Here is a 15,771-nt window from a genome sequence, read left to right on the forward strand (position 1 = left end):
TCCCCGCCGGAGTTGCAATCCAAAAAATCAATGTTTCCTATCTTTAATAATGAGGGAGGACTTTTGACTTCTTCTGGAGAGTGTCTTGTTTGGTGGGTCCAGAAAAAATAAGAGAGGGTTGGGGGGGTGGCTTACCTTTATTCAGCTGCTTCAAGAAGAACACCTGCAAGAGAAAACCCAATTCTTACCTTTAGATTCTACCTGTTGCACACTTCCAGAAAGCCTCCTGCATAACCTGAAAATCCAATTCCATCTTCTGCTCCCCTGATAGCGGGCGGCTGGATTCCCTGTCCTCCTTTAATTTAATTTTCAATAGGGATCTGATATCCTTACATGGCTAGGATTCTAGTCTGGAGCCTGGCATGTAAAGTTGTGGCTTCAAACACCCACCCAAAGGAAGATCCATGCACCCACAACGTGAAACCGGTTGGCGTTGAGAGCCGACGGCCTTACTTTCTGCCTCGCCGTGCTTTCACCGACAGCATCAAGAGAGTTGGGTGGAGGCTTCCTCAAATCATTCCCCTTGGGGAAAAGCTCCTAATTTTCCCTACTCAAACCCAGCCTGAACTTCCTCTGTTCTTCTGCTCACACGTCTTAACATCAGTAGCAACCACAGGTCTCTCGGGGCTAAAGTATATGAAACGCCAGCTTCCAAGTTAGAAGGGGATAAGACATTAGCTCCCCAGAGCATCAGCTTGCAAATGACAGCTGCTGTTCATGTCTCAATGATAATCACCACACCAAAGAAACAGAAGCCAGTGATCCGCTTGCAGAGCTGCAGGAACATAATCGGGGACCCATTAATTAGCAGCTATTGGTTGCATTCACACTGCATCTAAATATTGAACCAGACTCTGGCAGGTGAACCTATTTTGAGGATCAAGTTCAGCTCCTGGATAGCTCCTGCGAAGTGCAGAGTCAGACCCAACTCCAGAGCGGATTCACAGCCACCATCCCTGAAACGGGAACTGCCACTAAGGGTGGTGGTGGGGGTTTCGGGAGCTACCCCAGGGCGACAGGGCCTCTCCGTGGGGTGGCCTCACCCTAACATGACAAGACCACGGATCGGCAAATGCTAGGAATAAAGGTGAGCGAAAGAGGTGCCCCCCCCAGGAGGACTGCTACGGTTCTTGTTGCGGCCACTGTTACGGCACAGGCAACACACAGGGCGTTTTGTTGACTGTCAGACCAAAGACAGGTCCCTGCCCCAAGGAACATACAAACTAAAACACAGCACAAGTGCAGCAAGAGAAAGAGGAGGAAGAAAGTGCAGAAGAGGGAGTGTTCAGCTGAGCTCCACAGACCTCGTTGCTGGAAAGGAACAGGGAAAAGGGTTGGGGGGGGGGTCTTAAGCCAATATAACTTACCGCATTTTTCAGCTGCTGGTTTTCTGCCAGAGCCTTCTTTAGCTGAAAGGCAACCGAGGAAAGACAGAGTAACTGGTTAGGGGCATCCAAAGGCTTCTGCTTTTCCCCCGGTGCATATTTTCCCTGATTTTTTACTGGGAAATGTGAATGTTTTGTTGCGAAATCTCTGGTGCCCCCTTTCCCTATTCGTCCTGGTGCTGAGCATCCCTCCACGAAACCCTCTTCGGAGGGACGGACTGTGTATCAGGGAGGCACCCCCTGGCACGCTGGGTTCAAGAACACGGCCTTCCCACAACCAGTGAGACCTTCACAAGGCGGAGAGGAACAGCGTTTGCAGAAAGGCCAACCCGTGAAATGGCCAGGATCAAAAAGGTGGTCTGTTCGCCAAGAGAGGACACGGGGGGGGGGCAAGGCCTCCTGGGCTGCTAGGCTAGTCTGCAACAAAATGTTTTGGGGAAAAGACCTTTTTTGGGACTACAACTCCCAGCGGCCACGCTTTGTGGGGAACTATGAGAGTTGTTGTCAACAGTCCCAGTCCTTGCATGTAGCAGGATTGTGTCCTAAACCTGTAAGAGCGGAGGAGGAACACTCCGTGATTCTGGGACAGACAAACACACAAAACACACAACACAAACACACACCTTGAAGAACACCCCAACCCCCATCTTTTAAATATATATATATTGCTCCTTCCCACCCACCCCACCCTGGACACTTCAAGTTTTTAAAAAAATGCCCCTCCCAGAACTAAAACAGTGCGGGCAACCCCCAAAATGTTTGCATACATCGACACACAGACACCGAATACAAGAAATTATAACAAATGGGGATGCAACTCACCAGGCTCTCCATCTTTAGAGTTCTTTCCCTGGAAGAGAGAATTTGAGGTGCTTAAAGGGGCCAGGAGACAAGGATCCGTTGACTCCCTCTCCTTTTCTGAGGTTCCCCTTGTTCAGTTATTGTATCTGCCTTTAAGAACCTCTACACAACCTCTGAGCACATATACTCTATGGGGTTTTGCCCAAAAAAAGGTGGACACCGAAGCCCTGCGAGTCATAGAGCTCACTTCGGCTATCCATGGGTGCTACTTTGCAGTGGTCAATTCTTGGGTGAGTAAAATCCTAGAATCCTAGCAGGATGGAGTCGGAAGGGGCCCATGAAGCCCTCGAGTGAGTCCCACCCCCTGCTCAAAGCAAGCATCCAAATCAAAGCAGATCTGCCAGTGGTGGTCTACATTACTCTTGAATGCCTCTCCTGTTGGAGGGCTCACCACCTCTCGAGGTAACGGGTTCCACTGTTGTACAGCTCTAACACTTTGGATGCTTTTCCTGATATTCAATTGAAATTTGGCTTCCTGTGACTTGAGCCCATTGTTACGTGTCCTGCACTCTGGGAGGACGGAGAAAGACCCTTCCCCTCCTCTGTATGACAGCCTTTCAAGTATTTGAAAAGTGTTAACCTCTCTCCCCTCCATCTTCTTTTCTCAAAGCTAAACCTGCCCAATTCTTTCAGCCTTTCCTCCTAAGGCTTGGTTTCCAGTTCCTTAATCCTCCTTCTTGCCCTCCATCTGAACGTGTTCCAATTTGTCAGCATCCTTCTTGAAGCGTGGTGTCCAGAACTGGGCACAATACCCAAGGTGAAGCCTCACCAGTGCTAAATAAAGGGGGACTAGCACCTCTCAGGATTTGAAGCCTACGCTTTTGTTAATGCAGCCTAAAATTGCATTGGCCTTTTTCGCAGCCCCATCACATGGTTGGCTCATATTTAGCTTGTGATCTACGACAATTCCAAGATCCTTCTCGCTTCTACCCTGTTTCCCCTAAAATAAGACCTAACCTGAAAATAAGCTCTAGTATGATTTTTCAGGATGCTCGCAATATAAGCCCTACCCCCAAAACAAGCCCCAGTTAAGGGAAACCTTGCCTTCCACCACTGTGCAGCAACCAGAATAAGATGGCATGATTTTATTTGAATAAACATAGATTGTTGTACATGGAAAAAAAATCCCCTGAAAATAAGCCCCAATTATTTTTGGAGCAAAAATTAATATAAGACCCTGTCTTATTTTTGGGAGAATAGGGTAGCATTTCTGAGCCAGGCAACCTCCGTATTGTAACAATGCATTTGGTTTCTTTTTTTCTTTTTTTTTTAGGTACAGTACTTTGCATTTATCTCTCCCAAATAAGATGTTCCTTACTGGAAGAGCTGCGCTGACCAGTCTGGGTCTGGTTTGGGGAATTAAAAAGAAAAAAGAATGGGCAAACAGAGAGACAGCAGAGTTCTTGAAGTTGCCCAAGGATCACCCATCAAAAATTCTGGCTCAAGCTCCTTCCCCAGGCTGCAGTTTCCCCTGATGGTTGATGTCTCAGTTTGAATTATACTTCCTATTTCTGGATATGTTTCTCTGTGTGTAATTTGGCACATGCAGTTTTACACAAATGTGCATTTCAAACATGGGTTATTTTTATACGCAGCTACGTCCTCTTTTTAGTGATGATCCTGAGGCCTATGAGGAAAGCCTGAAAGAACTGGGCAAGTTTAGCTTTGAGAAAAGAAGAGTGAGGGGAGTCAGGATCACACCCTCCAACGACTTGAAAGGCTGTCCTCCAGAGGAGGGGCAGGATCTGTTCTCAATCATCCCAGAGTGCAGGACAGGCAACCATGGGCTCATGTTACAGTAAGCCAGAATTAGGCTTTATATCAGGAAAAAACCTCTTAACTTTTAGAGCAGTTAGACAATTGAACCAATGACCTTGGGAAGTGTTGAATGGTCAACGTTGGAGGCCTTCAAGAGAAAGTGGGACTACTGTACCACATGTCAGATGTGCTTCTGTTTGGATTCCTGTCTTGAGCAGGAGCTTGGACTCGATGGCTTTAAAGGCCCCTTCCAACTTCAGTATTCTATTATTGTATGGGTTCCCTCTTTCTTGGTGATGTATGAACAATCATCTGTAGCTCCCTGGAGTGCCCCTGAAACAAGCAGTGCCAAAGGCAGCCACTATCCTGTCCGACTGGCCACTTACATACTGTATTTTTCCCGTGTATAAGACGCCCCCCACTTTTCTAACCCAAAATTTCTTTCTTTGCAAGAAAGTGGAGGGGGAAGGCAGGGATCAAAGCGCTTTGATCCCTTCCCCCTTCCTTACTACCGTGTATAAAACAACCCTTAATTTTTCCTCTAATTATTTTAGGAAAAAGTGTCGTTTTTATACAAAGAAAAATACGGTAATTTCCAACATGGAAGCAGCTGTCACAACATAAAGAGACCCTGTTGCCACTTCACTTGCATCACTCCTTACGGGATCGGTCATGCAGCCAGGCTTCCCTACATCAGTGGTCCCCAACCTTGGGCCTCCAGATGTTCTTGGACTTCAACTCCCAAAAATCCTGACTAGCAGAGGTTGTGGTGAAGGCTTCTGGGAGTTGTAGTCCAAGAACGTCTGGAGTCCCAAAGTTGTGGACCAATGGACTAGGCGCAGTGGTCCCCAACCTCGGGCCTCCAGATGTTCTTGGACTTCAACTCCCAAAAATCCTGGCTAGCAGAGGTTGTGGTGAAGGCTTCTGGGAGTTGTAGTCCAAGAACATCTGGAGCCCCAAGGTTGGGGACCACTGCCCTACATCCCTCTTGCTGCCCAGGTGCTAAACTGAATAGGATACTGGCCAACAAGAAACCAGGCATTCTCGCGTGGCGCGATCCTCAGTTCTAGAATGGGTCACGCCTGCTGTTCGTTTGGCCCCTTCGTTGGGGGATTTTAAAGAAGCAACTGAAGACCTGGCTCTTCTGCAGGGTTTTCAAACCATGCCATCTACAGAGCCTACTTAAACTGCTGCTAACAACCCATAATGACACTTGATTACCTCCAATTTAAATGTACCAATGACTTTGGAATGCATTTTAAATCATTTGATTACTATTATAATGCCCTTCCTCCCACACACACCATTGAGTTATTGCTATGATTTTATGTTTTTCTAGTTTATTGCCATTTTATGTCGTGAACTGCCCAGAGTGGCCTGTGGCCAGATGAGTGGTATACAAACTGAATGAATGAATGAATGAATGAATGAATGAATGAATGAATTCATTTTAAATTCATGCATGCATGAATTTAAAATAGCAACTTTGGGGACCATGTGTGTTTATTAATTTATTGACCCGTAGGAGAAGTGCTAATACAGAAAACATCAAAAACGATCTTTAAAACTATGAGTAGCAGCAAATCCCCCCCCCCCCCAAATTATTGTGATACCTTAAAGGCTTGCAAACTTATTTTGGCATAATTTCCACGAACCCTAGCACTCAGCATTGGGCAAAGCGGGCCAGAGTATATAAAAATTAGGTCCAATAAACCTTGTCAGGGTGCAATCAGATAGCAGGAAAGGACTGCCTCTGATGGTTCTGGAAAGGGTCACTTTGCTGGCTGCAGTCTCCCTTACTAGGACCTCTCTGTCCATCCAGGAACTGCTTTGTCCAGTCCCCCCAAAAGAATAACCCTAAAGGTCCCATTTAGGCATGGATCCATGTTAAGTTTATGATTTCGTTCTACATAGCAATGGTGCTTTGCTCACTTTCTTCTTCTGAGCATAGAGGTGCATTTTCAGGTTGTCTGGAAAAAAAAGCAGGTGGCAGCTTGAGATGCCCAGCACGGCTCTGCTCCTGGGTCACATTTTTAGACTGCCAAATTTCTTCAAGGCTCATCCCAGAAAATCTTCTATTCATGGATCAGCTAATTGCTAACCTCCTTTTGTGATGTTTATATGTGAATCTGGGTGTTTCCAGTTTTGTCTCTCCTGCTCTTTTTTTAAAAAAAACATTCAGGCACTCCTTTTGGATAATTAACATTTGGAAGCCTAGGGCATGCTTGTCAACATTTCACACACCGCAGACCGGAGGCCCTGCTTTTGAGCCGCCTCAGGTGGGAGAATCACACGCATCGCCTTGAGCTTATTTGAGGAAAGGTGGGATGTGGAAGTAACCAGCATGGAACCTGCCCCAGATCCTGTGACCTCAATCCATATGGTACGCTGGCTGGATAGCACCCTGGCTGCGGAGACAGAGGTTGGGAGGATGATTCCCCACTGTGCATCTCCTGACTTGCGAGTATTTGCTACTGAAAAAGACCGAAATTGCTGAGCATGTTTAGCCTTTAGAAAAGAAGACTTGGAGAGAGGAGAGCACTTTTCACATATGTGAGAGGCCACCCTACAGAGGAGGGGCAAGATCTGTCCTCCATCCTCCCAGAGTACAGGACATTTAATAATGGGCTCAAGCGACAGGAAGCCAGATTTCGGTTGAATATCAGGAAAAGCTTTCTAACTGTTAGAGCAGTACGACAGTGGAACCCATGACCTCAGGGGGAGGTGGTGAGCGCTCCAACGCTGGAGGCCTTCAAGAGAAAATGGGACCACCGTCTGTTGGGTCTGCTCTGATTGGGATTCCTGCCTTGAGCAGGGGGTTGGACTGGATGGCCTTATGGGGCCCCTTCCAATTTCTATGATTCTAGCTGGAAAACTCTGTAATGGGTTGCCATACATAAGAATTGACTTGACAGCATGTTATTCTTCTGGTTGTTATAAATCTCCACCAAAAAAGAGCCGCTGCATTCTTTTTGGAGTTCAGACTTAACTTGCATGGATTCAGTGCTCCAGATGGGGCTACGTACCCCTTAGCTTTGGGCTTATGGCTCGTCTCCACCTGCCTTCCAGACACTCACCTTTCTGTACTCTTCTCACTTCCACTACAGCTCTCTTGCTCTTTGCTTATGCAGCCCATCTCTGGATTTGGCTTCCTTTCCATGCCCTGAAGGAAAAAAAGAGAGGAAATAGCATCCAACATGAAAGAAAAACATTTCTGGATCTGCTCCATAGACAAAATGGTGCTTCTTTCCACGTTTTCGTGAGACTTAGGTGTCTCTGTTGACCATGGCTCTGGTGAAAAGTGATACGAAGAACCTGCCCATCTCAGCTGACAAGAGTTCTTTCCCTCCATCTTTTTTTGAGTCACTAGCCAGTTAAAGTCAGTATGCATTTAGCTATGCAGCTATAAATCAGTTAAGCTCTGTTTACGTAATTTTCTACAATATGCTGTTTTTGGTCTGTTACAAACCGTGAGTAAATGGAGCCTTTTATTCTTTCTCTTAACAGTGTCCCTGAGTGAGTTTATTGGGACTGTAAGTGCCAGTTGATGAGAATAAATAACAATGGGGTGGCTTATTCTGGGGACACCTGAAACTAATTCTTCTCTAGGTCCCAGGACCTTTCCCCTGCTGTGTTGTTAGAGATTTCCAATCCAAAATTTCACACTCTGCCAACATGTTCATCCAGCGGCCGACTAGGAACCCCTAGATCATTTTCACACACACCCCTGGCATGCCAGATGCCACCCACATGCAATGTACACTTCTGATTTTTTTTTCTTGCCTTGGTGCAGAACTTCACATGTCTATCTGTTGAAATGTGGGGATAATTCTGTGTACTTGGCGAAGATATATCAGTTTTCAGAAAGTGGAGATCATTGGACTGCTAACATGTCAAATAAACCCATAAACAAATGAATATTCAACTTTCCACTGATCGACTTATGCAAGAAGTGAAGATTTCATTATGTGGTTAAGGCAGAATGTTTTCCCCTTGACTCCTGGTAAGGATTGTCCAATTCAAGGAAAAAACTGCTCCATCAGAAAGCTGTTACAGACTTCATTTTTTGCAGCGGCTACAGCCCTGTTTCTGACAGATGTTGACATGTTATTGTGGAGTCAGAGTCTTGTTTAAGTTTTGTTTCTTGGACAACTGTTTTTCCTGGCCTGCATTTCCCTCCACATCACGCTGTGAACAAGATAATAAATCCACTTGAAGATTGTTTAAGAGCATCCTAGGGGAGCGACAAAGAGATGTTTTTCGGTGACACTTGTTTTCGAGAATTCTGTGATGTTGAGTTTCCTAGCCTGGTTGCCAACCTCCTCTCCAGAAAGGAGAGAATATGAACCCCACGAGGATTCCTCCAGTTGCTTCTTCCAGTGTTAGGATTACAGGATAATCAGGTACTGAAAAAAGAACTGTGTATAGATTCATCTAGGCAACACACTTGGCACCTATACAGAAGACACGTTCCCTCAAATGGTGTTAGGCCTAGCCCATGCTTTTCCTCGCCTCTGTATCTTGCATTTAGTGTGCTTAGCTTTGGGACTGGAGATTGGCAGGTAACCATGGGCTTAATTTACAAGTTTGATTGCTGAAACATCTTTCAGGAATTCCTGCTAGCAGAAGGTTAATCAGAGAAAATAGTCATTCACCTTAACATCCAGTTTGATCCTCACTAGCCGGGAAGACAAGGAAAAATGCAGCACAAGGCGATTTGATTACAACACTATTCTTTGTCTTTTATAATGTTCCTTATTGCCAGTGACTTCTTCTAGACGACTTTCTAAGCTTATATTTTGTAATATACGTTGTGCTTAACTTTACTTAGGCTTTAAATATGCTTTATACCTTATCTCACCGAGGTGCATCTCTGAGTACATAATCTGTACATATCTATATCATTTATGTTGTTGTTTAGTCGTTAAGTCGTGTCCGACTCTTTGTGACCCCATGGACCAGAGCATGCCAGGCCCTCCTGTCTTCCACTGCCTCCCGGAGTTGGGTCAAATTGATGTTGGTCACTTCGATGACACTGTCCAGCCATCTCGTCCTCTGTCGTCCCCTTCTCCTCTCGCCTTCACACTTTCCTAACGTCAGGGTGTTTTCCAGGGAGTCTTCTCTTCTCATGAGATGGCCAAAGGATTGGAGTCTCAGCTTCAGGATCTGTCCTTCCAGTGAGCACTCAGGATTGATTTCCTTCAATATGGACAGGTTTGATGTCCTTGCAGTCCAGGGGACTCTTAAGAGCCTCCTCCAACACCACAATTCAAAATCATCCATTCTTCGGCGGTCAGCCTTCTTTATCGTCCAGCTCTCACTTCCATTCATCACTACTGGAAAAACCATAGCTTTGACAATGTGGACTTTTGTTGGCAAGGTGATGTCTCTGCTTTTTAAGATGCTGTCAAGGTTTGTCATTGCTTTCCTCCCAAGAAGCAGGTGTCTTTTAAATTTGTGGCTGCTGTCCCCATCTGCAGTGATCAGGGTGCCCAAGAAAGTAAAATCTGTCACTGCCTCATTTATACTTAATCCTAAATGTGTAACCTGTGCTTTCAAACTCCTAAATTCAACTCCATAGGTTTAAATTCAAAAACAGGACACTTCCTACAGTCTAAGCCAAGAAAAGTGGAATATCCCTTATCCATCAGAGAAAAACAAATGACTGTGGGAACACAGATACAATTTTTTAAAAGTACAAAACCACAAGAAGAGCGCGAAGCTTGCCTTGAGACTGAATTTGCTTTCGTCGGGCGAAATGCAAATAGGGGTGAAGAAGGTGCACGAGACAAAACATGGTTGGGAGGTGCATCCGCGGAGGGAGCGGTGCCGGGAAGCCGAGGAAGTGCGGGAAAAGTCTTCATAGCTCTTGTAAGGGATCATTGGGCGAAGAGCATCTTTGATCCAAAACGGGACTTCCTGAGTGGGATGCAGGTGGTAGTTGGTCGCCGTAGCAACCCTCCCGAGATGCTGGAGCCCCAGCATTCTAGATGCATTGGTTGTGGTGGAATCTGATCTCCTTCAAAGGGGAGCGCGCCCAGACGGATAAATTCCAAAAGACAAAAGTGGAAGGAGAACGCAGAGCTTCAAGATGCAAGCTTTCATCGTATTTAATGAGGATGGAGCTGCTGGATGGCTCCGTGGTTGAGGTCTTTGGTTGTGGAGTCACAGGGTTGGGAGTTCGATTCCCCCTCGGGGCCTCCTTGACAGGAGCCGGAAATATCTTTGTGACCCTTTGCAGTGTTTCATTCCCTGTTCCAGCAGGTGCTTTTTGACACAGGAAAAAAAACACACACATATATATAATATATATTATTATCCCCCACTTTCTCTGCACTGGGATTGGGGGCTGGGCTAGAGTCTAGAAAATCTGGGTTCAAACTGGCGATGGATGGCAATGGTAAATCGCTTCTCGAGCATCTCATGTTATCTTGAAGACCCTGACCCCCTTAGGGTTGCTGGAAGTTGGAACTGACTTTCTGGCCCAGCATGGGGGCGGAGGAAAAGGAGGGGGAGAAGAATCTTCTCATTATAACGATCGAGGCCAGTGGGGTCCGGTCATCCAGACAAGACAGGTGAAAGAAGGGAGGACGCCTTCAGAAGGTGCAGAGTTAGGCTGTGGAATTCCATGCCACAAGATGCAGCAGTAGCTGCTAATGTGGATGGCGTTAAAGGGGAATTAGATAAATCCCCAGAGATCTGGGCCAGCAAAGGCAACTAGTCCAGCTGTCTGCCTGTCTGACATCTGTTGTTATTGTTGTTTAGTCGTTAAGTCGTGTCCGACTCTTCGTGACCCCATGGACCAGAGCACGCCAGGCCCTCCTGTCCTCCACAGCCTCCCGCAGTTTGGTCATCTTCTGTAAAAGAGGCTGAATGCTTCTCTTCATCAGTTGCTGGAGAAATACAAGTTATCAGAGAGTGTTTTTCCCAGGAACTTCCAGAGGCCACTCTGAAGTGGGTGCCGAGAGCCTAGTAGGCATCCTTCAGTCTCGAGAGACGATGGTAACGTGCTTTGCATGGAGGACTTGGGACAGCGTCTGGTGTGGCTGAGGAGGCCAATTCGAGAGTGACCATCCCTTCCACACTGAAGACCAATACAGTCTATCCCCTGTCCAGCTCCCTGATTTGGCTGCTTTTGTGACTGCCTCTTTGCCTCGGCCTGCTGGACAAGGGTCTCTTCAAATTGGGAGAGGCCATGATGCACTGCCAGCCTTCAGGCTGGACGCTCAGAGCTCAGAGTTTCCCACCTGTTGAGGTCCATTCCTAAGGCCTTCAGATCCCGCTTGCAGATCTCCTTTGATCGCAGCTGTGGTCTCCCTCTGGGGCGATTTCCCTGCACTCATTCTCCATACAGGAGATCTTTTGGAATCCGACCGTCAGCCATTCTCACGACGTGCCCAAGCCAACGGCGCTGTTTCAGTAATGTGTGCCAAGAACAGATCAATAGTAAATAGTGAAAACTTTAGTTCTCTTTCTTACTAATGTCTCAGAGTGAGTTACTGCGAAAGTTAATGAGATAAAAAGGGTGAGCTAATCTGGGCAAGTTAAAGCTATTCTGCCCTGCACTTCTGCATCTTTGAGATGCAAAGAAATGACCCCAAAACGGACCTATGCACAGTGAAGGTAAATGAATTTCACTGCAGGAAGAGAAAGCAGTCTCACAGCCCAGAATAAAGAAATAAATTTGTTTGGAGAACTTCAGTAAAATTGAAATAGCAAGGGGGGCACATCCCTAAATCCAAGCATCCTAAATGAGACACTCAAGTTTCATTGAACAGTTAAGAGCCCCGTTTCTTGTTTCTTCTCCGACTGTGTGATTTCCTCTTAAGTGCAAGCCTGAGCAATTAGACTTGTACAATACTTACCTTCCAGTAACCAATCTCAAGGAAAGGTAATTAAAATGCAGGACACAGAGTGAAAGCATCTGCCGTGTCAAGCAAACATCTTTTGTGCTTAAGGAAGTCCTCCTCCTAACGTTGCACTAACTGTATTGTCCAGGTCGACCCTCTAAATTGGATTCAGCGAAACAAATATTCTGGTTTTGTGAGTTGAGTTCCAATCACAATCTGTGGGATTGTCCGCAGTGTCAGGGTACAAATCAGTAACATTCACAGATTACTGGATCCTGTATGCAGATACAGAGAAATACAGATGTGCCTGAATCCCAGACAGCATCTTCTAAAGGAGGCCCATGGTTTGTGGAAAGAAGTGCCAGCAACTCTTCCTTGTCTTTTTATTTGTCACCTTATGGATTATTATTATGGATGAATAAAAAAGCTTATTATTTACAGGCAACGGATACATTGCAAGCCCCTCTTTCTTGTGTGACGGCACTGAACGAGGAAGACGGAAGCTTAGAAGCAAGAGAAAAGAAAAGGGAATATCCTTGAGCACTCACGGTTCAGTTTTTGTGACGAGATCCTCTTTTCGGGCAGATCCACAAAAACTGTTGCGTATCTGGAAATGTGTGTCATCTAATACTCGGGGCCGGCGCTCAGCAACCTGTTCTAACCCTACGCGACATCACAGGACGCATCATAAGGGGAGCAAAGAGGAAAGACGACATTGTCTCTTGGGAATGGCTGAACATCCTCATTCGTTCATTCGTTCGTTCGCTCTATTTCCTCCAAAGGACCCAAGGTGGCTTTCATCATTCCAAAGCCAATATTTCAAAGCTATAAACAGGAAGTGTACAAATAATTAAAAAGAACCGAACAAGTACCATGCTAACAATGGTGAATAAAATTAATACTAAAAATACATTTCAAAGCAACAACACAGCACAAAACCCTTTAAACACCCTGATTGAAGCTTTACATTATGTTTCCATTGTTTTGTGTTGTATTGTAATGATCAGAGGCCCATGTGTATGTTGGGGGGAAAACACAGAGATTTTTGTGATAGCACGTAGCATAGATGTTCTAGAAATCCGCCACTGTCCTACATCATCTTACTGCTTCTTCAGCCTTCCCCCCCCCCCCCCGCACCAGGAATTATTCATTAAGGAGAACAAAGGAAAAGAATGCCTTTGGACTCAAGAATTTGGAAAAGTTACTTTGGGGAACTCAGTTCCCTCTAGCCATGCTGACTGGAGGGTGGCGGTAGCTGGATCCAAAAGAGTTACTTGTCCAAGCTTTATTTTGGCAGCTAAGATCCCATTCCCTAGAAACAGACATGGCCAACTGTGGTTCAAGCAGCCATCCAGATGCCAATACCTACCTACCTACCTACCTACCTACCTACCTACCTACCTACCTACCTACCTACCTACCTACCTACCTACCTACCTACCTATTGATCGATCTATTGATCGATCCTCTGTCTGTCTGTCTAAACCATGTTCTTATCTATCTATCTATCTATCTATCTATCTATCTATCTATCTATCTATCTATCTATCTATCTATCTATCTATCTATCTATCTATCTATCTATCTATCTATCTATCTATCTATCTGTCTGTCTGTCTGTCTGTCTGTCTGTCTGTCTGTCTGTCTGTCTAAACCATGTTCTTATCTACCTATCTACCTATCTACCTATCTACCTACGTACCTACCTGCCTGCCTGCCTGCCTGCCTGCCTGCCTGTCTGTCTGTCTGTCTGTCTGTCTGTCTCAAAGGGAACAAACCCACCCAGCTGCCCACGCACAGAGCCACACAGGCTGAGCATGGAAACCATAGGAGTGTGGTGTGGTCAGACCCAGAGGTTTCTCCCTCTTGCTCCATCCTCTCCTGCAGCATGCCGATTGTGCATGGACCAAACGGGGCCCTTAAGGTGGTGAAGCCCCAGGTACCCAAACTGCAACATAAACACCTCTGCTCTGGCGAGACCTAGAGCCTCTTCCTACTGCGGCTTATTTAAGGGTGGTTTTTCCACAACGTTATATCCATTCATTTCAGAAGTCGCTCTGCAGGTTCTGCGCGCTACCCATGACTAAATCTGGATCCAAACTGGGTTTGCTGAATAATTTTTAGAGCGAGGTGGGGTGGGAGATTATACCTCACTAACCACCACCAACGTCCTATTGGTAGCAATTGTGGATTTCCAGCAAAGCCACGGCTGATATTCAGGGAAGCAGGATATCCAGGAATAGGCCGTTTGGAAGGAAGAAGCAGAGCCCTGGAAGAGGAAAAAAAAGAAAATAACGCATGGCTCAGAATATAAAGTCCGAGGGAAGAAAGCCAGAGTCACTTTATTTCTTTAAAATATTTTTACTCACGTTTCTCCTCAAAAGGACCCTCTCCCAAAAAACAATTAAAAGACAATATTTAAATCTAAAATCAATAAGTATGCAAATATTACAAAGCAACAAAGACCACTCAGAAATGGTAAATGCACGCAATACGAAAAACACATTCAAAACTGCAATCTATTTAACACACTCCAACCCAGGAAACCAGTCACCATGGGAAAGCTTGCCTGAAGAGATAGGTTTTCTACACCTGCTTGCGGAAGGACAGCCAAGAAGGGGTCCAGCCTGGCCTCCAGTGGCAGGGAGTTCCACAGTCTAAAGAAGCAGCCACAGAGAAGGACCTTCTCCTGTGTCCCCACCAAAGGTGGTGGGATCGAAAGAAAGGGCTCTCCAAACACCCAGGGAGACACGGTCCTTGAGGTAGCTTGGACCCAAGACGTTTAGGGCTTTGTAGTCCCTTTGAATTTGCCCAGAAATGGATCTGACTTCCCCAGCAGGCCATCTGGTTTGGAAAGAGGACTTGCCTTATAGTTCAGCTAAGGCCAGGACATCCCATCTATTTGACTTGGGCAGATTTATTCCACTCTTTGGTTTCTAAGTCTTAGTGGATGTTTTGCATAGCTTGAAACTCACTTTTTGAAATTGCTGTTTGGTTTTAATTAGGGTTTGGCAAAACCTCTCTCTCTCTCTCTCTCTCTCTCTCTCTCTCTTTTAACTCCAGTGCCCAGCGTCCCCCAGCGACTAAAAGCCTGGGGAATTTTAACCCAAACAGTTTTTCAAGGCTCTTGGCTGTGTTTGTCAGCTGCAACAAAAGTGGCCAGATCCTATGGCAGCCAGCAAGCGTTACAAGGTGCAAACTCTGCTCTTATGGTTACTCTAAACATTAATGAGAAATAAAGTAGGTGGTCCCCCTCTGAAACAGGAGAAGGCAGGATTTCGCTCTGGAAAAGACCCTAAGGCTGGGAAAGGTGGAAGCAGGAAAGGAGGAAGAATGAACATGAGATGGACGGACTCCCTAAAGGAAGCCACAGGCTTGAGCCGACAAAAGCCGAGCAAGGACTGTTCAGGACAGGAGATTTTGGAGATGGTTCATTCATGGGGCCTCCATAAATGGGAGGCGATTTGATGGCGCACAACTACGTAGTAAATGTTAGGAAATTAGGACAGTTACTTATATCAGAAAAAGGGTGCATATAAATGTTTGAAACGAATCCATCAATGGTTTTTTTTAGTTTTTTATTTTTTTAAAATTCATTTTCTTGCTTTGCAAAAACACACACATACATTTTCCCTTGTTCTTTGCAAAAAAAAAAATCCCTTTTCTGCAAAAAAACCAACAACACATTTTCCCCTTGTTCTCCCGTGGTTCCCACCTTCTGTCGACTGTAGGCTCCTTGGGGCAAGAGCCTATGTTGCGGCGGCCTGCTGCACGCACGAAGGTCCCCCCCCCCGAAGCCCCCATAGATCCACGACCATGTGACTCAGAAACTCGAAGCCGAGCCGGAAGTTCTTCAGTTGTGCGCGACTCTACTCTTTCTATCTCTGTGTTGGGAGGTGTGGGGGGGGGTTTGAGAA

General features: G+C 45.9%; 1 long non-coding RNA gene across 2 annotated transcripts; it reads right to left on the bottom strand.

The window, feature by feature from the left end:
• Positions 1 to 131: 131 nt before the first annotated feature.
• On the bottom strand, positions 132 to 15,679 carry LOC144584719 (uncharacterized). Of its 2 annotated transcripts, none has more exons than XR_013539148.1 (5): positions 14,004 to 15,679; positions 7,082 to 7,167; positions 2,208 to 2,235; positions 1,368 to 1,409; positions 132 to 163 (listed from the first exon to the last, which is right to left on the bottom strand). It is a non-coding gene; the product is annotated as an uncharacterized LOC144584719 (long non-coding RNA). The 2 variants fall into 2 exon arrangements; XR_013539147.1 differs by lacking the exon at positions 14,004 to 15,679 and adding an exon at positions 12,403 to 13,162.
• Between the last annotated feature and the right edge of the window lie 92 nt (positions 15,680 to 15,771).

Source organism: Pogona vitticeps, chromosome 1 (genome assembly GCF_051106095.1).
Source record: "Pogona vitticeps strain Pit_001003342236 chromosome 1, PviZW2.1, whole genome shotgun sequence".
NCBI classification, from domain to species: domain Eukaryota; kingdom Metazoa; phylum Chordata; class Lepidosauria; order Squamata; family Agamidae; genus Pogona; species Pogona vitticeps.